A 26,702-nucleotide genomic window follows, 5' to 3' on the forward strand; every position below is an offset into this window, starting at 1 on the left:
CGTTGCCACCTGAGCTAGCCTCTGTTGCCCATCTTTGTCAGTTTCAGAGGGTGGATTTCTCAGTGTTGCTTTTTCCCCAGGTATCCACACCCTTGTGTGTTTCTTTTGCTTAACGATTGCCACCTGAGGTAGCCTCTGTAGCCCAACTTCGTCAGTTTCAGAGGGTGGATTACTCCGTGTTGCTTTTTCCCCAGGTCTCCACGTCCCTCAGTGTGTGTGTGTGTGTGTGTGTGTGTGTGAGTGTGTGTGTGTGTTTTCTTTGCAATATTGGCACCTGAGCTGACGTGTGTTGCCAATCTTTGTCAGTTTCAGAGGGTACATTTTTCAGGGTTGCTGTTTCCCAAGGTCTCCACTCCCTTGCCTTTTTTTTTCTTTTTTGCTTAAATATTGTCGCCTGAGCTAGCCTCTGTTGCCCTGCTTCCTCAGTTTCAGATGGTAGATTTCTCAGTGTTGCTGTTTCGCCAGACCTCCACGCACTTGTGTCTTGTTATTTTCTGCTTAAAGGTTGCCATTTGAGCTAGCCTCTCTTGCCCATGTTCGTCAGTTTCGGAAGGTCGATTTCTCAGTGTCACTTTTTGCACAGGTCTGCACGCCCTTCTGTTTTGTTTGTGCTTAAAGTTTGCCACCTGAAGCCAGCCTCTCTTGCCCATCTTGGTCAGTTTCAGAGGGTAGATTTCTCGGTGTCGCTTTTTCGCCAGGTCTCCACGCCCTTGTGTTTTGTTTTTGCTTACACATTGCCACCTGAGGTAGCCTCTGTTGCCCATCTTCGTCAGTTTCAGAGGGTGGATTTCTCAGTGTTGCTTTTTCCCCAGGTCTCCACGCCCTTGTGTGTTTCTTTTGCTTAGCGATTGCCACCTCAGCTAGCCTCTGTTGCCCATCTTCGTCAGTTTCAGAGGGTGGATTTCTCAGTGTTGCTTTTTCCCCAGGTCTCCACTTCCCTCAGTGTCTGTGTGTTTGTGTTTTTGTTTGCAAGATTGGCACCTTTCCTTACGTGTGTTGCCGATCTTTGTCAGTTTCAGAGGGCAGATTTCTCAGTGTTGCTGTTTCCCAGGACTGCACGCCCTTGTGTTTTGTTTTTGCTTAGCGATTGCCACCTGAGCTAGCCTATGTAGCCCATCTTCTTCAGTTTCAGAGGGTACATTTCTAAATGTTGCTTTCTACCCAGGTCTTCACGCCCTAGTGTTTTTTTTTGGTTTTTGTTTTATTTTTTGCTTATTGATTGCCACCTGACCTAGCCTGTCTTGCCCATCTTCGTCGGGTTTAGAGGGTTGATGACTCAGTGTTGCTTTTAGCCCAGGTCTCCACGTCTCTCGTGTCTGTGTGTGTCTGTGTTTCTGTGTGTGTGTTTTCTCTGCACGATTGGCACCTGAGCTAACGGGTGTTGCCAATCCTTGTCAGTTTCAGAGGGTAGATTTCTCCGTGTTGCTCTTTCCCAAGTTCTCCACGCCCTTGTGTGTTCTTTTTGATCAAAGATTGAACCTGAGCTAGCCTCTGTTGACGACCATGGTCAGTTTCAGAGGGTAGATGTCTCAGTGTTGCTCTTTCCCAGGGTCTCCACGCCCTTGTGTGGTTTTTTTTTTTTGCTCGAATATTGAACCTGAGCTAGCCTCTGTTGCCCGTCTTCGTCAGTTTCAGAGGGTGGATTTCTCAGTGTTGCTTTTTCCCCAGGTCTCCACGCCCTTGTGTGTTTCTTTTGCTTAACGATTGCCACCTCAGCTAGCCTCTGTTGCCCATCTTCGTCAGTTTCAGAGGGTAGAATTCTCAGTGTTGCTTTATCTCCACGTCCCTCAGTGTTTGTGTGTGTGTGTGTGAGAGGGCGTGTGTGTGTTTTCTTTGCAATCTTGGCACCTGAGCTGACGTGTGTTGCCAATCTTTGTCAGTTTCAGAGGTTACATTTTTCAGGGTTGCTGTTTCCCAAGGTCTCCACTCCCTTGCCTTTTTTTTTTTCTTTTTTGCTTAAATATTGTCGCCTGAGCTAGCCTCTGTTGCCCTGCTTCCTCAGTGTCAGATGGCAGATTTCTCAGTGTTGCTGTTTCCCCAGACCTCCACGCACTTGTGTCTTGTTATTTTCTGCTTAAAGGTTGCCACCTGAGCTAGCCTCTCTTGCCCATGTTCGTCCGTTTCGGAAGGTCGATGTCTCAGTGTCACATTTTCCACAGGTCTGCACGCCCTTGTGTTTTGCCTTTGCTTAAAGTTTGCCACCTGAAGCCAGCCTCTCTTGCCCATCTTCGTCAGTTTCAGAGGGTCGATTTCTCAGTGTTGCTATATCCCAGGTTCTCCACGCCCTTGTGTTTTCTTTTTGCTTAAAGATTGCCACCTGAAGCCAGCCTCTCTTGCCCATCTTGGGCAGTTTCCGAGGGGAGATTTCTCCGTGTTGCTTTTTCCCAGGACTGCACGCCCTTGTGTTTTGTTTTTGTTTACACATTGCCTCCTGAGCTAGCCTATGTAGCCCATCTTGCTCAGTTGCAGAGTGTAGACTGCTCAGCGTTTCTCTTTCCCATGGTCCCCAAGCCCTTATGTTTTCTTTTTGCTCAAATATTGAACCTGAGCTAGCCTCTGTTGCTCATCTTCGTCATTTTCACAGGGTAGATTTCTCAGTGTTGCTTTTTCCCCAGGTCTCCACGTCCCTCAGAGTCTGTGTTTGTGTGTGTGTGTGTGTTGTCTTTGCAAGATTGGCCCCTGAGCTAACGTGTGTTGCCCATCTTTGTCAGATTCAGTTGGTACAATTTCAGGATTGCCATTTCCCAAGGTCTCCACTCCCTTGCGTCGTTGTTTTGTTTGTTTGTTTTGCTTTACGATTGTCGCCTGAGCTAGCCTCTGTTGCCCTGCTTCCTCAGTTTAAGATGGCGGAGTTCTCAGTGTTGCTGTTTCGCCAGATCTCCACGCCCTTGTGTCTTTTTTCTCTGCCTAATGGTTGGCACCTGAGCTAGCATCTGTTGCCCATCTTCTTCAGTTTCAGAGGGTAGATTTATCAGTTTTGCTTTTTCGCCAGGTCTCCACGCCCTTGTGTTTTGTTTTTGCTTACACGTTGCCACCTGAGCTAGCCTCTGTTGCCCATCTTTGTCAGTTTCAGAGGGTGGATTTCTCAGTGTTGCTTTTTCCCCAGGTATCCACACCCTTGTGTGTTTCTTTTGCTTAACGATTGCCACCTGATGTAGCCTCTGTAGCCCAACTTCGTCAGTTTCAGAGGGTGGATTACTCCGTGTTGCTTTTTCCCCAGGTCTCCACGTCCCTCAGTGTGTGTGTGTGTGTGTGTGTGTGTGTGACTGTGTGTGTGTGTGTTTTCTTTGCAATATTGGCACCTGAGCTGACGTGTGTTGCCAAAGTTTGTCAGTTTCAGAGGGTACATTTTTCAGGGTTGCTGTTTCCCAAGGTCTCCACTCCCTTGCCTTTTTTTTTCTTTTTTGCTTAAATATTGTCGCCTGAGCTAGCCTCTGTTGCCCTGCTTCCTCAGTTTCAGATGGTAGATTTCTCAGTGTTGCTGTTTCGCCAGACCTCCACGCACTTGTGTCTTGTTATTTTCTGCTTAAAGGTTGCCACCTGAGCTAGCCTCTCTTGCCCATGTTCGTCAGTTTCGGAAGGTCGATTTCTCAGTGTCACTTTTTGCACAGGTCTGCACGCCCTTGTGTTTTGTTTGTGCTTAAAGTTTGCCACCTGAAGCCAGCCTCTCTTGCCCATCTTGGTCAGTTTCAGAGGGTAGATTTCTCGGTGTCGCTTTTTCGCCAGGTCTCCACGCCCTTGTGTTTTGTTTTTGCTTACACATTGCCACCTGAGGTAGCCTCTGTTGCCCATCTTCGTCAGTTTCAGAGGGTGGATTTCTCAGTGTTGCTTTTTCCCCAGGTCTCCACGCCCTTGTGTGTTTCTTTTGCTTAGCGATTGCCACCTCAGCTAGCCTCTGTTGCCCATCTTCGTCAGTTTCAGAGGGTGGATTTCTCAGTGTTGCTTTTTCCCCAGGTCTCCACTTCCCTCAGTGTCTGTGTGTTTGTGTTTTTGTTTGCAAGATTGGCACCTTTCCTTACGTGTGTTGCCAATCTTTGTCAGTTTCAGAGGGCAGATTTCTCAGTGTTGCTGTTTCCCAGGACTGCACGCCCTTGTGTTTTGTTTTTGCTTAGCGATTGCCACCTGAGCTAGCCTATGTAGCCCATCTTCTTCAGTTTCAGAGGGTACATTTCTAAATGTTGCTTTCTACCCAGGTCTTCACGCCCTAGTGTTTTTTTTTGGTTTTTGTTTTATTTTTTGCTTATTGATTGCCACCTGACCTAGCCTGTCTTGCCCATCTTCGTCGGGTTTAGAGGGTTGATGACTCAGTGTTGCTTTTAGCCCAGGTCTCCACGTCTCTCGTGTCTGTGTGTGTCTGTGTTTCTGTGTGTGTGTTTTCTCTGCACGATTGGCACCTGAGCTAACGGGTGTTGCCAATCCTTGTCAGTTTCAGAGGGTAGATTTCTCCGTGTTGCTCTTTCCCAAGTTCTCCACGCCCTTGTGTGTTCTTTTTGATCAAAGATTGAACCTGAGCTAGCCTCTGTTGACGACCATGGTCAGTTTCAGAGGGTAGATGTCTCAGTGTTGCTCTTTCCCAGGGTCTCCACGCCCTTGTGTGGTTTTTTTTTTGCTCAAATATTGAACCTGAGCTAGCCTCTGTTGCCCGTCTTCGTCAGTTTCAGAGGGTGGATTTCTCAGTGTTGCTTTTTCCCCAGGTCTCCACGCCCTTGTGTGTTTCTTTTGCTTAACGATTGCCACCTCAGCTAGCCTCTGTTGCCCATCTTCGTCAGTTTCAGAGGGTAGAATTCTCAGTGTTGCTTTATCTCCACGTCCCTCAGTGTTTGTGTGTGTGTGTGAGAGCGCATGTGTGTGTTTTCTTTGCAATCTTGGCACCTGAGCTGACGTGTGTTGCCAATCTTTTTCAGTTTCAGAGGGTACATTTTTCAGGGTTGCTGTTTCCCAAGGTCTCCACTCCCTTGCCTTTTTTTTTTTCTTTTTTGCTTAAATATTGTCGCCTGAGCTAGCCTCTGTTGCCCTGCTTCCTCAGTGTCAGATGGCAGATTTCTCATTGTTGCTGTTTCCCCAGACCTCCACGCACTTGTGTCTTGTTATTTTCTGCTTAAAGGTTGCCACCTGAGCTAGCCTCTCTTGCCCATGTTCGTCCGTTTCGGAAGGTCGATGTCTCAGTGTCACATTTTCCACAGGTCTGCACGCCCTTGTGTTTTGCCTTTGCTTAAAGTTTGCCACCTGAAGCCAGCCTCTCTTGCCCATCTTCGTCAGTTTCAGAGGGTCGATTTCTCAGTGTTGCTATATCCCAGGTTCTCCACGCCCTTGTGTTTTCTTTTTGCTTAAAGATTGCCACCTGAAGCCAGCCTCTCTTGCCCATCTTGGGCAGTTTCCGAGGGGAGATTTCTCCGTGTTGCTTTTTCCCAGGACTGCACGCCCTTGTGTTTTGTTTTTGTTTACACATTGCCTCCTGAGCTAGCCTATGTAGCCCATCTTGCTCAGTTGCAGAGGGTAGACTGCTCAGCGTTTCTCTTTCCCATGGTCCCCAAGCCCTTATGTTTTCTTTTTGCTCAAATATTGAACCTGAGCTAGCCTCTGTTGCTCATCTTCGTCATTTTCACAGGGTAGATTTCTCAGTGTTGCTTTTTCCCCAGGTCTCCACGTCCCTCAGAGTCTGTGTTTGTGTGTGTGTGTGTGTTGTCTTTGCAAGATTGGCCCCTGAGCTAACGTGTGTTGCCCATCTTTGTCAGATTCAGTTGGGACAATTTCAGGATTGCCATTTCCCAAGGTCTCCACTCCCTTGCGTCGTTGTTTTGTTTGTTTGTTTTGCTTTACGATTGTCGCCTGAGCTAGCCTCTGTTGCCCTGCTTCCTCAGTTTAAGATGGCAGAGTTCTCAGTGTTGCTGTTTCGCCAGATCTCCACGCCCTTGTGTCTCTTTTTTCTGCCTAATGATTGGCACCTGAGCTAGCATCTGTTGCCCATCTTCTTCAGTTTCAGAGGGTCGATTTATCAGTGTTGATTTTTCCGCAGGTCTCCACGTCCCTCAGTGTCTGTGTGTGTGTTTTCTTTGCAAGATTGGCACCTTTCCTTACGTGTGTTGCCGATCTTTGTCAGTTTCAGATGGAAGATTAATCAGTGTTGCTGTTTCCCAGTTCTGCACGCCCTTGTGTTTTGTTTTTGCTTACACATTGCCACCTGAGCTAGCCTATGTAGCCCATCTTCTTCAGTTTCAGAGGGTAGATTTATCAGTTTTGCTTTTTCGCCAGGTCTCCACGCCCTTGTGTTTTGTTTTTGCTTACACGTTGCCACCTGAGCTAGCCTCTGTTGCCCATCTTTGTCAGTTTCAGAGGGTGGATTTCTCAGTGTTGCTTTTTCCCCAGGTATCCACACCCTTGTGTGTTTCTTTTGCTTAACGATTGCCACCTGAGGTAGCCTCTGTAGCCCAACTTCGTCAGTTTCAGAGGGTGGATTACTCCGTGTTGCTTTTTCCCCAGGTCTCCACGTCCCTCAGTGTGTGTGTGTGTGTGTGTGTGTGTGTGAGTGTGTGTGTGTGTTTTCTTTGCAATATTGGCACCTGAGCTGACGTGTGTTGCCAATCTTTGTCAGTTTCAGAGGGTACATTTTTCAGGGTTGCTGTTTCCCAAGGTCTCCACTCCCTTGCCTTTTTTTTTCTTTTTTGCTTAAATATTGTCGCCTGAGCTAGCCTCTGTTGCCCTGCTTCCTCAGTTTCAGATGGGAGATTTCTCAGTGTTGCTGTTTCGCCAGACCTCCACGCACTTGTGTCTTGTTATTTTCTGCTTAAAGGTTGCCATTTGAGCTAGCCTCTCTTGCCCATGTTCGTCAGTTTCGGAAGGTCGATTTCTCAGTGTCACTTTTTGCACAGGTCTGCACGCCCTTGTGTTTTGTTTGTGCTTAAAGTTTGCCACCTGAAGCCAGCCTCTCTTGCCCATCTTGGTCAGTTTCAGAGGGTAGATTTCTCGGTGTCGCTTTTTCGCCAGGTCTCCACGCCCTTGTGTTTTGTTTTTGCTTACACATTGCCACCTGAGGTAGCCTCTGTTGCCCATCTTCGTCAGTTTCAGAGGGTGGATTTCTCAGTGTTGCTTTTTCCCCAGGTCTCCACGCCCTTGTGTGTTTCTTTTGCTTAGCGATTGCCACCTCAGCTAGCCTCTGTTGCCCATCTTCGTCAGTTTCAGAGGGTGGATTTCTCAGTGTTGCTTTTTCCCCAGGTCTCCACTTCCCTCAGTGTCTGTGTGTTTGTGTTTTTGTTTGCAAGATTGGCACCTTTCCTTACGTGTGTTGCCGATCTTTGTCAGTTTCAGAGGGCAGATTTCTCAGTGTTGCTGTTTCCCAGGACTGCACGCCCTTGTGTTTTGTTTTTGCTTAGCGATTGCCACCTGAGCTAGCCTATGTAGCCCATCTTCTTCAGTTTCAGAGGGTACATTTCTAAATGTTGCTTTCTACCCAGGTCTTCACGCCCTAGTGTTTTTTTTTGGTTTTTGTTTTATTTTTTGCTTAATGATTGCCACCTGACCTAGCCTGTCTTGCCCATCTTCGTCGGGTTTAGAGGGTTGATGACTCAGTGTTGCTTTTAGCCCAGGTCTCCACGTCTCTCGTGTCTGTGTGTGTCTGTGTTTCTGTGTGTGTGTTTTCTCTGCACGATTGGCACCTGAGCTAACGGGTGTTGCCAATCCTTGTCAGTTTCAGAGGGTAGATTTCTCCGTGTTGCTCTTTCCCAAGTTCTCCACGCCCTTGTGTGTTCTTTTTGATCAAAGATTGAACCTGAGCTAGCCTCTGTTGACGACCATGGTCAGTTTCAGAGGGTAGATGTCTCAGTGTTGCTCTTTCCCAGGGTCTCCACGCCCTTGTGTGGTTTTTTTTTTGCTCAAATATTGAACCTGAGCTAGCCTCTGTTGCCCGTCTTCGTCAGTTTCAGAGGGTGGAATTCTCAGTGTTGCTTTTTCCCCAGGTCTCCACGCCCTTGTGTGTTTCTTTTGCTTAACGATTGCCACCTCAGCTAGCCTCTGTTGCCCATCTTCGTCAGTTTCAGAGGGTAGAATTCTCAGTGTTGCTTTATCTCCACGTCCCTCAGTGTTTGTGTGTGTGTGTGTGTGAGAGCGCATGTGTGTGTTTTCTTTGCAATCTTGGCACCTGAGCTGACGTGTGTTGCCAATCTTTTTCAGTTTCAGAGGGTACATTTTTCAGGGTTGCTGTTTCCCAAGGTCTCCACTCCCTTGCCTTTTTTTTTTTCTTTTTTGCTTAAATATTGTCGCCTGAGCTAGCCTCTGTTGCCCTGCTTCCTCAGTGTCAGATGGCAGATTTCTCATTGTTGCTGTTTCCCCAGACCTCCACGCACTTGTGTCTTGTTATTTTCTGCTTAAAGGTTGCCACCTGAGCTAGCCTCTCTTGCCCATGTTCGTCCGTTTCGGAAGGTCGATGTCTCAGTGTCACATTTTCCACAGGTCTGCACGCCCTTGTGTTTTGCCTTTGCTTAAAGTTTGCCACCTGAAGCCAGCCTCTCTTGCCCATCTTCGTCAGTTTCAGAGGGTCGATTTCTCAGTGTTGCTATATCCCAGGTTCTCCACGCCCTTGTGTTTTCTTTTTGCTTAAAGATTGCCACCTGAAGCCAGCCTCTCTTGCCCATCTTGGGCAGTTTCCGAGGGGAGATTTCTCCGTGTTGCTTTTTCCCAGGACTGCACGCCCTTGTGTTTTGTTTTTGTTTACACATTGCCTCCTGAGCTAGCCTATGTAGCCCATCTTGCTCAGTTGCAGAGGGTAGACTGCTCAGCGTTTCTCTTTCCCATGGTCCCCAAGCCCTTATGTTTTCTTTTTGCTCAAATATTGAACCTGAGCTAGCCTCTGTTGCTCATCTTCGTCATTTTCACAGGGTAGATTTCTCAGTGTTGCTTTTTCCCCAGGTCTCCACGTCCCTCAGAGTCTGTGTTTGTGTGTGTGTGTGTGTTGTCTTTGCAAGATTGGCCCCTGAGCTAACGTGTGTTGCCCATCTTTGTCAGATTCAGTTGGTACAATTTCAGGATTGCCATTTCCCAAGGTCTCCACTCCCTTGCGTCGTTGTTTTGTTTGTTTGTTTTGCTTTACGATTGTCGCCTGAGCTAGCCTCTGTTGCCCTGCTTCCTCAGTTTAAGATGGCGGAGTTCTCAGTGTTGCTGTTTCGCCAGATCTCCACGCCCTTGTGTCTTTTTTCTCTGCCTAATGGTTGGCACCGGAGCTAGCATCTGTTGCCCATCTTCTTCAGTTTCAGAGGGTAGATTTATCAGTTTTGCTTTTTCGCCAGGTCTCCACGCCCTTGTGTTTTGTTTTTGCTTACACGTTGCCACCTGAGCTAGCCTCTGTTGCCCATCTTTGTCAGTTTCAGAGGGTGGATTTCTCAGTGTTGCTTTTTCCCCAGGTATCCACACCCTTGTGTGTTTCTTTTGCTTAACGATTGCCACCTGAGGTAGCCTCTGTAGCCCAACTTCGTCAGTTTCAGAGGGTGGATTACTCCGTGTTGCTTTTTCCCCAGGTCTCCACGTCCCTCAGTGTGTGTGTGTGTGTGTGTGTGTGTGTGAGTGTGTGTGTGTGTTTTCTTTGCAATATTGGCACCTGAGCTGACGTGTGTTGCCAATCTTTGTCAGTTTCAGAGGGTACATTTTTCAGGGTTGCTGTTTCCCAAGGTCTCCACTCCCTTGCCTTTTTTTTTCTTTTTTGCTTAAATATTGTCGCCTGAGCTAGCCTCTGTTGCCCTGCTTCCTCAGTTTCAGATGGTAGATTTCTCAGTGTTGCTGTTTCGCCAGACCTCCACGCACTTGTGTCTTGTTATTTTCTGCTTAAAGGTTGCCATTTGAGCTAGCCTCTCTTGCCCATGTTCGTCAGTTTCGGAAGGTCGATTTCTCAGTGTCACTTTTTGCACAGGTCTGCACGCCCTTGTGTTTTGTTTGTGCTTAAAGTTTGCCACCTGAAGCCAGCCTCTCTTGCCCATCTTGGTCAGTTTCAGAGGGTAGATTTCTCGGTGTCGCTTTTTCGCCAGGTCTCCACGCCCTTGTGTTTTGTTTTTGCTTACACATTGCCACCTGAGGTAGCCTCTGTTGCCCATCTTCGTCAGTTTCAGAGGGTGGATTTCTCAGTGTTGCTTTTTCCCCAGGTCTCCACGCCCTTGTGTGTTTCTTTTGCTTAGCGATTGCCACCTCAGCTAGCCTCTGTTGCCCATCTTCGTCAGTTTCAGAGGGTGGATTTCTCAGTGTTGCTTTTTCCCCAGGTCTCCACTTCCCTCAGTGTCTGTGTGTTTGTGTTTTTGTTTGCAAGATTGGCACCTTTCCTTACGTGTGTTGCCGATCTTTGTCAGTTTCAGAGGGCAGATTTCTCAGTGTTGCTGTTTCCCAGGACTGCACGCCCTTGTGTTTTGTTTTTGCTTAGCGATTGCCACCTGAGCTAGCCTATGTAGCCCATCTTCTTCAGTTTCAGAGGGTACATTTCTAAATGTTGCTTTCTACCCAGGTCTTCACGCCCTAGTGTTTTTTTTTGGTTTTTGTTTTATTTTTTGCTTAATGATTGCCACCTGACCTAGCCTGTCTTGCCCATCTTCGTCGGGTTTAGAGGGTTGATGACTCAGTGTTGCTTTTAGCCCAGGTCTCCACGTCTCTCGTGTCTGTGTGTGTCTGTGTTTCTGTGTGTGTGTTTTCTCTGCACGATTGGCACCTGAGCTAACGGGTGTTGCCAATCCTTGTCAGTTTCAGAGGGTAGATTTCTCCGTGTTGCTCTTTCCCAAGTTCTCCACGCCCTTGTGTGTTCTTTTTGATCAAAGATTGAACCTGAGCTAGCCTCTGTTGACGACCATGGTCAGTTTCAGAGGGTAGATGTCTCAGTGTTGCTCTTTCCCAGGGTCTCCACGCCCTTGTGTGGTTTTTTTTTGGCTCGAATATTGAACCTGAGCTAGCCTCTGTTGCCCGTCTTCGTCAGTTTCAGAGGGTGGAATTCTCAGTGTTGCTTTTTCCCCAGGTCTCCACGCCCTTGTGTGTTTCTTTTGCTTAACGATTGCCACCTCAGCTAGCCTCTGTTGCCCATCTTCGTCAGTTTCAGAGGGTAGAATTCTCAGTGTTGCTTTATCTCCACGTCCCTCAGTGTTTGTGTGTGTGTGTGTGTGAGAGCGCGTGTGTGTGTTTTCTTTGCAATCTTGGCACCTGAGCTGACGTGTGTTGCCAATCTTTTTCAGTTTCAGAGGGTACATTTTTCAGGGTTGCTGTTTCCCAAGGTCTCCACTCCCTTGCCTTTTTTTTTTTTCTTTTTTGCTTAAATATTGTCGCCTGAGCTAGCCTCTGTTGCCCTGCTTGCTCAGTGTCAGATGGCAGATTTCTCATTGTTGCTGTTTCCCCAGACCTCCACGCACTTGTGTCTTGTTATTTTCTGCTTAAAGGTTGCCACCTGAGCTAGCCTCTCTTGCCCATGTTCGTCCGTTTCGGAAGGTCGATGTCTCAGTGTCACATTTTCCACAGGTCTGCACGCCCTTGTGTTTTGCCTTTGCTTAAAGTTTGCCACCTGAAGCCAGCCTCTCTTGCCCATCTTCGTCAGTTTCAGAGGGTCGATTTCTCAGTGTTGCTATATCCCAGGTTCTCCACGCCCTTGTGTTTTCTTTTTGCTTAAAGATTGCCACCTGAAGCCAGCCTCTCTTGCCCATCTTGGGCAGTTTCCGAGGGGAGATTTCTCCGTGTTGCTTTTTCCCAGGACTGCACGCCCTTGTGTTTTGTTTTTGTTTACACATTGCCTCCTGAGCTAGCCTATGTAGCCCATCTTGCTCAGTTGCAGAGGGTAGACTGCTCAGCGTTTCTCTTTCCCATGGTCCCCAAGCCCTTATGTTTTCTTTTTGCTCAAATATTGAACCTGAGCTAGCCTCTGTTGCTCATCTTCGTCATTTTCACAGGGTAGATTTCTCAGTGTTGCTTTTCCCCCAGGTCTCCACGTCCCTCAGAGTCTGTGTTTGTGTGTGTGTGTGTGTTGTCTTTGCAAGATTGGCCCCTGAGCTAACGTGTGTTGCCCATCTTTGTCAGATTCAGTTGGTACAATTTCAGGATTGCCATTTCCCAAGATCTCCACTCCCTTGCGTCGTTGTTTTGTTTGTTTGTTTTGCTTTACGATTGTCGCCTGAGCTAGCCTCTGTTGCCCTGCTTCCTCAGTTTAAGATGGCGGAGTTCTCAGTGTTGCTGTTTCGCCAGATCTCCACGCCCTTGTGTCTTTTTTCTCTGCCTAATGGTTGGCACCTGAGCTAGCATCTGTTGCCCATCTTCTTCAGTTTCAGAGGGTAGATTTATCAGTTTTGCTTTTTCGCCAGGTCTCCACGCCCTTGTGTTTTGTTTTTGCTTACACGTTGCCACCTGAGCTAGCCTCTGTTGCCCATCTTTGTCAGTTTCAGAGGGTGGATTTCTCAGTGTTGCTTTTTCCCCAGGTATCCACACCCTTGTGTGTTTCTTTTGCTTAACGATTGCCACCTGAGGTAGCCTCTGTAGCCCAACTTCGTCAGTTTCAGAGGGTGGATTACTCCGTGTTGCTTTTTCCCCAGGTCTCCACGTCCCTCAGTGTGTGTGTGTGTGTGTGTGTGTGTGAGTGTGTGTGTGTGTTTTCTTTGCAATATTGGCACCTGAGCTGACGTGTGTTGCCAATCTTTGTCAGTTTCAGAGGGTACATTTTTCAGGGTTGCTGTTTCCCAAGGTCTCCACTCCCTTGCCTTTTTTTTTCTTTTTTGCTTAAATATTGTCGCCTGAGCTAGCCTCTGTTGCCCTGCTTCCTCAGTTTCAGATGGTAGATTTCTCAGTGTTGCTGTTTCGCCAGACCTCCACGCACTTGTGTCTTGTTATTTTCTGCTTAAAGGTTGCCATTTGAGCTAGCCTCTCTTGCCCATGTTCGTCAGTTTCGGAAGGTCGATTTCTCAGTGTCACTTTTTGCACAGGTCTGCACGCCCTTGTGTTTTGTTTGTGCTTAAAGTTTGCCACCTGAAGCCAGCCTCTCTTGCCCATCTTGGTCAGTTTCAGAGGGTAGATTTCTCGGTGTCGCTTTTTCGCCAGGTCTCCACGCCCTTGTGTTTTGTTTTTGCTTACACATTGCCACCTGAGGTAGCCTCTGTTGCCCATCTTCGTCAGTTTCAGAGGGTGGATTTCTCAGTGTTGCTTTTTCCCCAGGTCTCCACGCCCTTGTGTGTTTCTTTTGCTTAGCGATTGCCACCTCAGCTAGCCTCTGTTGCCCATCTTCGTCAGTTTCTGAGGGTGGATTTCTCAGTGTTGCTTTTTCCCCAGGTCTCCACTTCCCTCAGTGTCTGTGTGTTTGTGTTTTTGTTTGCAAGATTGGCACCTTTCCTTACGTGTGTTGCCGATCTTTGTCAGTTTCAGAGGGCAGATTTCTCAGTGTTGCTGTTTCCCAGGACTGCACGCCCTTGTGTTTTGTTTTTGCTTAGCGATTGCCACCTGAGCTAGCCTATGTAGCCCATCTTCTTCAGTTTCAGAGGGTACATTTCTAAATGTTGCTTTCTACCCAGGTCTTCACGCCCTAGTGTTTTTTTTTGGTTTTTGTTTTATTTTTTGCTTAATGATTGCCACCTGACCTAGCCTGTCTTGCCCATCTTCGTCGGGTTTAGAGGGTTGATGACTCAGTGTTGCTTTTAGCCCAGGTCTCCACGTCTCTCGTGTCTGTGTGTGTCTGTGTTTCTGTGTGTGTGTTTTCTCTGCACGATTGGCACCTGAGCTAACGGGTGTTGCCAATCCTTGTCAGTTTCAGAGGGTAGATTTCTCCGTGTTGCTCTTTCCCAAGTTCTCCACGCCCTTGTGTGTTCTTTTTGATCAAAGATTGAACCTGAGCTAGCCTCTGTTGACGACCATGGTCAGTTTCAGAGGGTAGATGTCTCAGTGTTGCTCTTTCCCAGGGTCTCCACGCCCTTGTGTGGTTTTTTTTTTTGCTCGAATATTGAACCTGAGCTAGCCTCTGTTGCCCGTCTTCGTCAGTTTCAGAGGGTGGATTTCTCAGTGTTGCTTTTTCCCCAGGTCTCCACGCCCTTGTGTGTTTCTTTTGCTTAACGATTGCCACCTCAGCTAGCCTCTGTTGCCCATCTTCATCAGTTTCAGAGGGTAGAATTCTCAGTGTTGCTTTATCTCCACGTCCCTCAGTGTTTGTGTGTGTGTGTGTGTGAGAGGGCGTGTGTGTGTTTTCTTTGCAATCTTGGCACCTGAGCTGACGTGTGTTGCCAATCTTTGTCAGTTTCAGAGGTTACATTTTTCAGGGTTGCTGTTTCCCAAGGTCTCCACTCCCTTGCCTTTTTTTTTTTCTTTTTTGCTTAAATATTGTCGCCTGAGCTAGCCTCTGTTGCCCTGCTTCCTCAGTGTCAGATGGCAGATTTCTCAGTGTTGCTGTTTCCCCAGACCTCCACGCACTTGTGTCTTGTTATTTTCTGCTTAAAGGTTGCCACCTGAGCTAGCCTCTCTTGCCCATGTTCGTCCGTTTCGGAAGGTCGATGTCTCAGTGTCACATTTTCCACAGGTCTGCACGCCCTTGTGTTTTGCCTTTGCTTAAAGTTTGCCACCTGAAGCCAGCCTCTCTTGCCCATCTTCGTCAGTTTCAGAGGGTCGATTTCTCAGTGTTGCTATATCCCAGGTTCTCCACGCCCTTGTGTTTTCTTTTTGCTTAAAGATTGCCACCTGAAGCCAGCCTCTCTTGCCCATCTTGGGCAGTTTCCGAGGGGAGATTTCTCCGTGTTGCTTTTTCCCAGGACTGCACGCCCTTGTGTTTTGTTTTTGTTTACACATTGCCTCCTGAGCTAGCCTATGTAGCCCATCTTGCTCAGTTGCAGAGGGTAGACTGCTCAGCGTTTCTCTTTCCCATGGTCCCCAAGCCCTTATGTTTTCTTTTTGCTCAAATATTGAACCTGAGCTAGCCTCTGTTGCTCATCTTCGTCATTTTCACAGGGTAGATTTCTCAGTGTTGCTTTTTCCCCAGGTCTCCACGTCCCTCAGAGTCTGTGTTTGTGTGTGTGTGTGTGTTGTCTTTGCAAGATTGGCCCCTGAGCTAACGTGTGTTGCCCATCTTTGTCAGATTCAGTTGGTACAATTTCAGGATTGCCATTTCCCAAGGTCTCCACTCCCTTGCGTCGTTGTTTTGTTTGTTTGTTTTGCTTTACGATTGTCGCCTGAGCTAGCCTCTGTTGCCCTGCTTCCTCAGTTTAAGATGGCGGAGTTCTCAGTGTTGCTGTTTCGCCAGATCTCCACGCCCTTGTGTCTTTTTTCTCTGCCTAATGGTTGGCACCTGAGCTAGCATCTGTTGCCCATCTTCTTCAGTTTCAGAGGGTAGATTTATCAGTTTTGCTTTTTCGCCAGGTCTCCACGCCCTTGTGTTTTGTTTTTGCTTACACGTTGCCACCTGAGCTAGCCTCTGTTGCCCATCTTTGTCAGTTTCAGAGGGTGGATTTCTCAGTGTTGCTTTTTCCCCAGGTATCCACACCCTTGTGTGTTTCTTTTGCTTAACGATTGCCACCTGAGGTAGCCTCTGTAGCCCAACTTCGTCAGTTTCAGAGGGTGGATTACTCCGTGTTGCTTTTTCCCCAGGTCTCCACGTCCCTCAGTGTGTGTGTGTGTGTGTGTGTGTGTGTGACTGTGTGTGTGTGTGTTTTCTTTGCAATATTGGCACCTGAGCTGACGTGTGTTGCCAATCTTTGTCAGTTTCAGAGGGTACATTTTTCAGGGTTGCTGTTTCCCAAGGTCTCCACTCCCTTGCCTTTTTTTTTCTTTTTTGCTTAAATATTGTCGCCTGAGCTAGCCTCTGTTGCCCTGCTTCCTCAGTTTCAGATGGTAGATTTCTCAGTGTTGCTGTTTCGCCAGACCTCCACGCACTTGTGTCTTGTTATTTTCTGCTTAAAGGTTGCCACCTGAGCTAGCCTCTCTTGCCCATGTTCGTCAGTTTCGGAAGGTCGATTTCTCAGTGTCACTTTTTGCACAGGTCTGCACGCCCTTCTGTTTTGTTTGTGCTTAAAGTTTGCCACCTGAAGCCAGCCTCTCTTGCCCATCTTGGTCAGTTTCAGAGGGTAGATTTCTCGGTGTCGCTTTTTCGCCAGGTCTCCACGCCCTTGTGTTTTGTTTTTGCTTACACATTGCCACCTGAGGTAGCCTCTGTTGCCCATCTTCGTCAGTTTCAGAGGGTGGATTTCTCAGTGTTGCTTTTTCCCCAGGTCTCCACGCCCTTGTGTGTTTCTTTTGCTTAGCGATTGCCACCTCAGCTAGCCTCTGTTGCCCATCTTCGTCAGTTTCAGAGGGTGGATTTCTCAGTGTTGCTTTTTCCCCAGGTCTCCACTTCCCTCAGTGTCTGTGTGTTTGTGTTTTTGTTTGCAAGATTGGCACCTTTCCTTACGTGTGTTGCCGATCTTTGTCAGTTTCAGAGGGCAGATTTCTCAGTGTTGCTGTTTCCCAGGACTGCACGCCCTTGTGTTTTGTTTTTGCTTAGCGATTGCCACCTGAGCTAGCCTATGTAGCCCATCTTCTTCAGTTTCAGAGGGTACATTTCTAAACGTTGCTTTCTACCCAGGTCTTCACGCCCTAGTGTTTTTTTTTGGTTTTTGTTTTATTTTTTGCTTAATGATTGCCACCTGACCTAGCCTGTCTTGCCCATCTTCGTCGGGTTTAGAGGGTTGATGACTCAGTGTTGCTTTTAGCCCAGGTCTCCACGTCTCTCGTGTCTGTGTGTGTCTGTGTTTCTGTGTGTGTGTTTTCTCTGCACGATTGGCACCTGAGCTAACGGGTGTTGCCAATCCTTGTCAGTTTCAGAGGGTAGATTTCTCCGTGTTGCTCTTTCCCAAGTTCTCCACGCCCTTGTGTGTTCTTTTTGATCAAAGATTGAACCTGAGCTAGCCTCTGTTGACGACCATGGTCAGTTTCAGAGGGTAGATGTCTCAGTGTTGCTCTTTCCCAGGGTCTCCACGCCCTTGTGTGGTTTTTTTTTTGCTCAAATATTGAACCTGAGCTAGCCTCTGTTGCCCGTCTTCGTCAGTTTCAGAGGGTGGATTTCTCAGTGTTGCTTTTTCCCCAGGTCTCCACGCCCTTGTGTGTTTCTTTTGCTTAGCGATTGCCACCTCAGCTAGCCTCTGTTGCCCATCTTCGTCAGTTTCAGAGGGTAGAATTCTCAGTGTTGCTTTATCTCCACGTCCCTCAGTGTTTGTGTGTGTGTGTGTGTGAGAGCGCATGTGTGTGTTTTCTTTGCAATCTTGGCACCTGAGCTGACGTGTGTTGCCAATCTTTTTCAGTTTCAGAGGGTACATTTTTCAGGGTTGCTGTTTCCCAAGGTCTCCACTCCCTTGCCTTTTTTTTTTTCTTTTTTGCTTAAATATTGTCGCCTGAGCTAGCCTCTGTTGCCCTGCTTCCTCAGTGTCAGATGGCAGATTTCTCAGTGTTGCTGTTTCCCCAGACCTCCACGCACTTGTGTCTTGTTATTTTCTGCTTAAAGGTTGCCACCTGAGCTAGCCTCTCTTGCCCATGTTCGTCCGTTTCGGAAGGTCGATGTCTCAGTGTCACATTTTCCACAGGTCTGCACACCCTTGTGTTTTGCCTTTGCTTAAAGTTTGCCACCTGAAGCCAGCCTCTCTTGCCCATCTTCGTCAGTTTCAGAGGGTCGATTTCTCAGTGTTGCTATATCCCAGGTTCTCCACGCCCTTGTGTTTTCTTTTTGCTTAAAGATTGCCACCTGAAGCCAGCCTCTCTTGCCCATCTTGGGCAGTTTCCGAGGGGAGATTTCTCCGTGTTGCTTTTTCCCAGGACTGCACGCCCTTGTGTTTTGTTTTTGTTTACACATTGCCTCCTGAGCTAGCCTATGTAGCGCATCTTGCTCAGTTGCAGAGGGTAGACTGCTCAGCGTTTCTCTTTCCCATGGTCCCCAAGCCCTTATGTTTTCTTTTTGCTCAAATATTGAACCTGAGCTAGCCTCTGTTGCTCATCTTCGTCATTTTCACAGGGTAGATTTCTCAGTGTTGCTTTTTCCCCAGGTCTCCACGTCCCTCAGAGTCTGTGTTTGTGTGTGTGTGTGTGTTGTCTTTGCAAGATTGGCCCCTGAGCTAACGTGTGTTGCCCATCTTTGTCAGATTCAGTTGGTACAATTTCAGGATTGCCATTTCCCAAGGTCTCCACTCCCTTGCGTCGTTGTTTTGTTTGTTTGTTTTGCTTTACGATTGTCGCCTGAGCTAGCCTCTGTTGCCCTGCTTCCTCAGTTTAAGATGGCGGAGTTCTCAGTGTTGCTGTTTCGCCAGATCTCCACGCCCTTGTGTCTTTTTTCTCAGCCTAATGGTTGGCACCGGAGCTAGCATCTGTTGCCCATCTTCTTCAGTTTCAGAGGGTAGATTTATCAGTTTTGCTTTTTCGCCAGGTCTCCACGCCCTTGTGTTTTGTTTTTGCTTACACGTTGCCACCTGAGCTAGCCTCTGTTGCCCATCTTTGTCAGTTTCAGAGGGTGGATTTCTCAGTGTTGCTTTTTCCCCAGGTATCCACACCCTTGTGTGTTTCTTTTGCTTAACGATTGCCACCTGAGGTAGCCTCTGTAGCCCAACTTCGTCAGTTTCAGAGGGTGGATTACTCCGTGTTGCTTTTTCCCCAGGTCTCCACGTCCCTCAGTGTGTGTGTGTGTGTGTGTGTGTGTGTGTGAGTGTGTGTGTGTGTTTTCTTTGCAATATTGGCACCTGAGCTGACGTGTGTTGTCAATCTTTGTCAGTTTCAGAGGGTACATTTTTCAGGGTTGCTGTTTCCCAAGGTCTCCACTCCCTTGCCTTTTTTTTTCTTTTTTGCTTAAATATTGTCGCCTGAGCTAGCCTCTGTTGCCCTGCTTCCTCAGTTTCAGATGTTAGATTTCTCAGTGTTGCTGTTTCGCCAGACCTCCACGCACTTGTGTCTTGTTATTTTCTGCTTAAAGGTTGCCATTTGAGCTAGCCTCTCTTGCCCATGTTCGTCAGTTTCGGAAGGTCGATTTCTCAGTGTCACTTTTTGCACAGGTCTGCACGCCCTTGTGTTTTGTTTGTGCTTAAAGTTTGCCACCTGAAGCCAGCCTCTCTTGCCCATCTTGGTCAGTTTCAGAGGGTAGATTTCTCGGTGTCGCTTTTTCGCCAGGTCTCCACGCCCTTGTGTTTTGTTTTTGCTTACACATTGCCACCTGAGGTAGCCTCTGTTGCCCATCTTCGTCAGTTTCAGAGGGTGGATTTCTCAGTGTTGCTTTTTCCCCAGGTCTCCACGCCCTTGTGTGTTTCTTTTGCTTAGCGATTGCCACCTCAGCTAGCCTCTGTTGCCCATCTTCGTCAGTTTCAGAGGGTGGATTTCTCAGTGTTGCTTTTTCCCCAGGTCTCCACTTCCCTCAGTGTCTGTGTGTTTGTGTTTTTGTTTGCAAGATTGGCACCTTTCCTTACGTGTGTTGCCGATCTTTGTCAGTTTCAGAGGGCAGATTTCTCAGTGTTGCTGTTTCCCAGGACTGCACGCCCTTGTGTTTTGTTTTTGCTTAGCGATTGCCACCTGAGCTAGCCTATGTAGCCCATCTTCTTCAGTTTCAGAGGGTACATTTCTAAATGTTGCTTTCTACCCAGGTCTTCACGCCCTAGTGTTTTTTTTTTGGTTTTTGTTTTATTTTTTGCTTAATGATTGCCACCTGACCTAGCCTGTCTTGCCCATCTTCGTCGGGTTTAGAGGGTTGATGACTCAGTGTTGCTTTTAGCCCAGGTCTCCACGTCTCTCGTGTCTGTGTGTGTCTGTGTTTCTGTGTGTGTGTTTTCTCTGCACGATTGGCACCTGAGCTAACGGGTGTTGCCAATCCTTGTCAGTTTCAGAGGGTAGATTTCTCCGTGTTGCTCTTTCCCAAGTTCTCCACGCCCTTGTGTGTTCTTTTTGATCAAAGATTGAACCTGAGCTAGCCTCTGTTGACGACCATGGTCAGTTTCAGAGGGTAGATGTCTCAGTGTTGCTCTTTCCCAGGGTCTCCACGCCCTTGTGTGGTTTTTTTTTTGCTCAAATATTGAACCTGAGCTAGCCTCTGTTGCCCGTCTTCGTCAGTTTCAGAGGGTGGATTTCTCAGTGTTGCTTTTTCCCCAGGTCTCCACGCCCTTGTGTGTTTCTTTTGCTTAACGATTGCCACCTCAGCTAGCCTCTGTTGCCCATCTTCGTCAGTTTCAGAGGGTAGAATTCTCAGTGTTGCTTTATCTCCACGTCCCTCAGTGTTTGTGTGTGTGTGTGTGTGAGAGCGCGTGTGTGTGTTTTCTTTGCAATCTTGGCACCTGAGCTGACGTGTGTTGCCAATCTTTTTCAGTTTCAGAGGGTACATTTTTCAGGGTTGCTGTTTCCCAAGGTCTCCACTCCCTTGCCTTTTTTTTTTTCTTTTTTGCTTAAATATTGTCGCCTGAGCTAGCCTCTGTTGCCCTGCTTCCTCAGTGTCAGATGGCAGATTTCTCAGTGTTGCTGTTTCCCCAGACCTCCACGCACTTGTGTCTTGTTATTTTCTGCTTAAAGGTTGCCACCTGAGCTAGCCTCTCTTGCCCATGTTCGTCCGTTTCGGAAGGTCGATGTCTCAGTGTCACATTTTCCACAGGTCTGCACGCCCTTGTGTTTTGCCTTTGCTTAAAGTTTGCCACCTGAAGCCAGCCTCTCTTGCCCATCTTCGTCAGTTTCAGAGGGTCGATTTCTCAGTGTTGCTATATCCCAGGTTCTCCACGCCCTTGTGTTTTCTTTTTGCTTAAAGATTGCCACCTGAAGCCAGCCTCTCTTGCCCATCTTGGGCAGTTTCCGAGGGGAGATTTCTCCGTGTTGCTTTTTCCCAGGACTGCACGCCCTTGTGTTTTGTTTTTGTTTACACATTGCCTCCTGAGCTAGCCTATGTAGCCCATCTTGCTCAGTTGCAGAGGGTAGACTGCTCAGCGTTTCTCTTTCCCATGGACCCCAAGCCCTTATGTTTTCTTTTTGCTCAAATATTGAACCTGAGCTAGCCTCTGTTGCTCATCTTCGTCATTTTCACAGGGTAGATTTCTCAGTGTTGCTTTTTCCCCAGGTCTCCACGTCCCTCAGAGTCTGTGTTTGTGTGTGTGTGTGTGTTGTCTTTGCAAGATTGGCCCCTGAGCTAACGTGTGTTGCCCATCTTTGTCAGATTCAGTTGGTACAATTTCAGGATTGCCATTTCCCAAGGTCTCCACTCCCTTGCGTCGTTGTTTTGTTTGTTTGTTTTGCTTTACGATTGTCGCCTGAGCTAGCCTCTGTTGCCCTGCTTCCTCAGTTTAAGATGGCGGAGTTCTCAGTGTTGCTGTTTCGCCAGATCTCCACGCCCTTGTGTCTTTTTTCTCTGCCTAATGGTTGGCACCTGAGCTAGCATCTGTTGCCCATCTTCTTCAGTTTCAGAGGGTAGATTTATCAGTTTTGCTTTTTCGCCAGGTCTCCACGCCCTTGTGTTTTGTTTTTGCTTACACGTTGCCACCTGAGCTAGCCTCTGTTGCCCATCTTTGTCAGTTTCAGAGGGTGGATTTCTCAGTGTTGCTTTTTCCCCAGGTATCCACACCCTTGTGTGTTTCTTTTGCTTAACGATTGCCACCTGAGGTAGCCTCTGTAGCCCAACTTCGTCAGTTTCAGAGGGTGGATTACTCCGTGTTGCTTTTTCCCCAGGTCTCCACGTCCCTCAGTGTGTGTGTGTGTGTGTGTGTGTGTGTGACTGTGTGTGTGTGTGTTTTCTTTGCAATATTGGCACCTGAGCTGACGTGTGTTGCCAATCTTTGTCAGTTTCAGAGGGTACATTTTTCAGGGTTGCTGTTTCCCAAGGTCTCCACTCCCTTGCCTTTTTTTTTCTTTTTTGCTTAAATATTGTCGCCTGAGCTAGCCTCTGTTGCCCTGCTTCCTCAGTTTCAGATGGTAGATTTCTCAGTGTTGCTGTTTCGCCAGACCTCCACGCACTTGTGTCTTGTTATTTTCTGCTTAAAGGTTGCCACCTGAGCTAGCCTCTCTTGCCCATGTTCGTCAGTTTCGGAAGGTCGATTTCTCAGTGTCACTTTTTGCACAGGTCTGCACGCCCTTGTGTTTTGTTTGTGCTTAAAGTTTGCCACCTGAAGCCAGCCTCTCTTGCCCATCTTGGTCAGTTTCAGAGGGTAGATTTCTCGGTGTCGCTTTTTCGCCAGGTCTCCACGCCCTTGTGTTTTGTTTTTGCTTACACATTGCCACCTGAGGTAGCCTCTGTTGCCCATCTTCGTCAGTTTCAGAGGGTGGATTTCTCAGTGTTGCTTTTTCCCCAGGTCTCCACGCCCTTGTGTGTTTCTTTTGCTTAGCGATTGCCACCTCAGCTAGCCTCTGTTGCCCATCTTCGTCAGTTTCAGAGGGTGGATTTCTCAGTGTTGCTTTTTCCCCAGGTCTCCACTTCCCTCAGTGTCTGTGTGTTTGTGTTTTTGTTTGCAAGATTGGCACCTTTCCTTACGTGTGTTGCCGATCTTTGTCAGTTTCAGAGGGCAGATTTCTCAGTGTTGCTGTTTCCCAGGACTGCACGCCCTTGTGTTTTGTTTTTGCTTAGCGATTGCCACCTGAGCTAGCCTATGTAGCCCATCTTCTTCAGTTTCAGAGGGTACATTTCTAAACGTTGCTTTCTACCCAGGTCTTCACGCCCTAGTGTTTTTTTTTGGTTTTTGTTTTATTTTTTGCTTAATGATTGCCACCTGACCTAGCCTGTCTTGCCCATCTTCGTCGGGTTTAGAGGGTTGATGACTCAGTGTTGCTTTTAGCCCAGGTCTCCACGTCTCTCGTGTCTGTGTGTGTCTGTGTTTCTGTGTGTGTGTTTTCTCTGCACGATTGGCACCTGAGCTAACGGGTGTTGCCAATCCTTGTCAGTTTCAGAGGGTAGATTTCTCCGTGTTGCTCTTTCCCAAGTTCTCCACGCCCTTGTGTGTTCTTTTTGATCAAAGATTGAACCTGAGCTAGCCTCTGTTGACGACCATGGTCAGTTTCAGAGGGTAGATGTCTCAGTGTTGCTCTTTCCCAGGGTCTCCACGCCCTTGTGTGGTTTTTTTTTTTGCTCAAATATTGAACCTGAGCTAGCCTCTGTTGCCCGTCTTCGTCAGTTTCAGAGGGTGGATTTCTCAGTGTTGCTTTTTCCCCAGGTCTCCACGCCCTTGTGTGTTTCTTTTGCTTAGCGATTGCCACCTCAGCTAGCCTCTGTTGCCCATCTTCGTCAGTTTCAGAGGGTAGAATTCTCAGTGTTGCTTTATCTCCACGTCCCTCAGTGTTTGTGTGTGTGTGTGTGTGAGAGCGCATGTGTGTGTTTTCTTTGCAATCTTGGCACCTGAGCTGACGTGTGTTGCCAATCTTTTTCAGTTTCAGAGGGTACATTTTTCAGGGTTGCTGTTTCCCAAGGTCTCCACTCCCTTGCCTTTTTTTTTTTCTTTTTTGCTTAAATATTGTCGCCTGAGCTAGCCTCTGTTGCCCTGCTTCCTCAGTGTCAGATGGCAGATTTCTCAGTGTTGCTGTTTCCCCAGACCTCCACGCACTTGTGTCTTGTTATTTTCTGCTTAAAGGTTGCCACCTGAGCTAGCCTCTCTTGCCCATGTTCGTCCGTTTCGGAAGGTCGATGTCTCAGTGTCACATTTTCCACAGGTCTGCACACCCTTGTGTTTTGCCTTTGCTTAAAGTTTGCCACCTGAAGCCAGCCTCTCTTGCCCATCTTCGTCAGTTTCAGAGGGTCGATTTCTCAGTGTTGCTATATCCCAGGTTCTCCACGCCCTTGTGTTTTCTTTTTGCTTAAAGATTGCCACCTGAAGCCAGCCTCTCTTGCCCATCTTGGGCAGTTTCCGAGGGGAGATTTCTCCGTGTTGCTTTTTCCCAGGACTGCACGCCCTTGTGTTTTGTTTTTGTTTACACATTGCCTCCTGAGCTAGCCTATGTAGCGCATCTTGCTCAGTTGCAGAGGGTAGACTGCTCAGCGTTTCTCTTTCCCATGGTCCCCAAGCCCTTATGTTTTCTTTTTGCTCAAATATTGAACCTGAGCTAGCCTCTGTTGCTCATCTTCGTCATTTTCACAGGGTAGATTTCTCAGTGTTGCTTTTTCCCCAGGTCTCCACGTCCCTCAGAGTCTGTGTTTGTGTGTGTGTGTGTGTTGTCTTTGCAAGATTGGCCCCTGAGCTAACGTGTGTTGCCCATCTTTGTCAGATTCAGTTGGTACAATTTCAGGATTGCCATTTCCCAAGGTCTCCACTCCCTTGCGTCGTTGTTTTGTTTGTTTGTTTTGCTTTACGATTGTCGCCTGAGCTAGCCTCTGTTGCCCTGCTTCCTCAGTTTAAGATGGCGGAGTTCTCAGTGTTGCTGTTTCGCCAGATCTCCACGCCCTTGTGTCTTTTTTCTCAGCCTAATGGTTGGCACCGGAGCTAGCATCTGTTGCCCATCTTCTTCAGTTTCAGAGGGTAGATTTATCAGTTTTGCTTTTTCGCCAGGTCTCCACGCCCTTGTGTTTTGTTTTTGCTTACACGTTGCCACCTGAGCTAGCCTCTGTTGCCCATCTTTGTCAGTTTCAGAGGGTGGATTTCTCAGTGTTGCTTTTTCCCCAGGTATCCACACCCTTGTGTGTTTCTTTTGCTTAACGATTGCCACCTGAGGTAGCCTCTGTAGCCCAACTTCGTCAGTTTCAGAGGGTGGATTACTCCGTGTTGCTTTTTCCCCAGGTCTCCACGTCCCTCAGTGTGTGTGTGTGTGTGTGTGTGTGTGTGTGTGAGTGTGTGTGTGTGTTTTCTTTGCAATATTGGCACCTGAGCTGACGTGTGTTGCCAATCTTTGTCAGTTTCAGAGGGTACATTTTTCAGGGTTGCTGTTTCCCAAGGTCTCCACTCCCTTGCCTTTTTTTTTCTTTTTTGCTTAAATATTGTCGCCTGAGCTAGCCTCTGTTGCCCTGCTTCCTCAGTTTCAGATGGTAGATTTCTCAGTGTTGCTGTTTCGCCAGACCTCCACGCACTTGTGTCTTGTTATTTTCTGCTTAAAGGTTGCCACCTGAGCTAGCCTCTCTTGCCCATGTTCGTCAGTTTCGGAAGGTCGATTTCTCAGTGTCACTTTTTGCACAGGTCTGCACGCCCTTGTGTTTTGTTTGTGCTTAAAGTTTGCCACCTGAAGCCAGCCTCTCTTGCCCATCTTGGTCAGTTTCAGAGGGTAGATTTCTCGGTGTCGCTTTTTCGCCAGGTCTCCACGCCCTTGTGTTTTGTTTTTGCTTACACATTGCCACCTGAGGTAGCCTCTGTTGCCCATCTTCGTCAGTTTCAGAGGGTGGATTTCTCAGTGTTGCTTTTTCCCCAGGTCTCCACGCCCTTGTGTGTTTCTTTTGCTTAGCGATTGCCACCTCAGCTAGCCTCTGTTGCCCATCTTCGTCAGTTTCAGAGGGTGGATTTCTCAGTGTTGCTTTTTCCCCAGGTCTCCACTTCCCTCAGTGTCTGTGTGTTTGTGTTTTTGTTTGCAAGATTGGCACCTTTCCTTACGTGTGTTGCCGATCTTTGTCAGTTTCAGAGGGCAGATTTCTCAGTGTTGCTGTTTCCCAGGACTGCACGCCCTTGTGTTTTGTTTTTGCTTAGCGATTGCCACCTGAGCTAGCCTATGTAGCCCATCTTCTTCAGTTTCAGAGGGTACATTTCTAAACGTTGCTTTCTACCCAGGTCTTCACGCCCTAGTGTTTTTTTTTGGTTTTTGTTTTATTTTTTGCTTAATGATTGCCACCTGACCTAGCCTGTCTTGCCCATCTTCGTCGGGTTTAGAGGGTTGATGACTCAGTGTTGCTTTTAGCCCAGGTCTCCACGTCTCTCGTGTCTGTGTGTGTCTGTGTTTCTGTGTGTGTGTTTTCTCTACACGATTGGCACCTGAGCTAACGGGTGTTGCCAATCCTTGTCAGTTTCAGAGGGTAGATTTCTCCGTGTTGCTCTTTCCCAAGTTCTCCACGCCCTTGTGTGTTCTTTTTGATCAAAGATTGAACCTGAGCTAGCCTCTGTTGACGACCATGGTCAGTTTCAGAGGGTAGATGTCTCAGTGTTGCTCTTTCCCAGGGTCTCCACGCCCTTGTGTGGTTTTTTTTTTGCTCAAATATTGAACCTGAGCTAGCCTCTGTTGCCCGTCTTCGTCAGTTTCAGAGGGTGGATTTCTCAGTGTTGCTTTTTCCCCAGGTCTCCACGCCCTTGTGTGTTTCTTTTGCTTAGCGATTGCCACCTCAGCTAGCCTCTGTTGCCCATCTTCGTCAGTTTCAGAGGGTAGAATTCTCAGTGTTGCTTTATCTCCACGTCCCTCAGTGTTTGTGTGTGTGTGTGTGTGAGAGCGCATGTGTGTGTTTTCTTTGCAATCTTGGCACCTGAGCTGACGTGTGTTGCCAATCTTTTTCAGTTTCAGAGGGTACATTTTTCAGGGTTGCTGTTTCCCAAGGTCTCCACTCCCTTGCCTTTTTTTTTTTCTTTTTTGCTTAAATATTGTCGCCTGAGCTAGCCTCTGTTGCCCTGCTTCCTCAGTGTCAGATGGCAGATTTCTCAGTGTTGCTGTTTCCCCAGACCTCCACGCACTTGTGTCTTGTTATTTTCTGCTTAAAGGTTGCCACCTGAGCTAGCCTCTCTTGCCCATGTTCGTCCGTTTCGGAAGGTCGATGTCTCAGTGTCACATTTTCCACAGGTCTGCACACCCTTGTGTTTTGCCTTTGCTTAAAGTTTGCCACCTGAAGCCAGCCTCTCTTGCCCATCTTCGTCAGTTTCAGAGGGTCG

The sequence above is a fragment of the Equus caballus genome, chromosome 1 (assembly GCF_041296265.1).
Source record: "Equus caballus isolate H_3958 breed thoroughbred chromosome 1, TB-T2T, whole genome shotgun sequence".
Classification (NCBI taxonomy): Eukaryota; Metazoa; Chordata; class Mammalia; order Perissodactyla; family Equidae; genus Equus; species Equus caballus.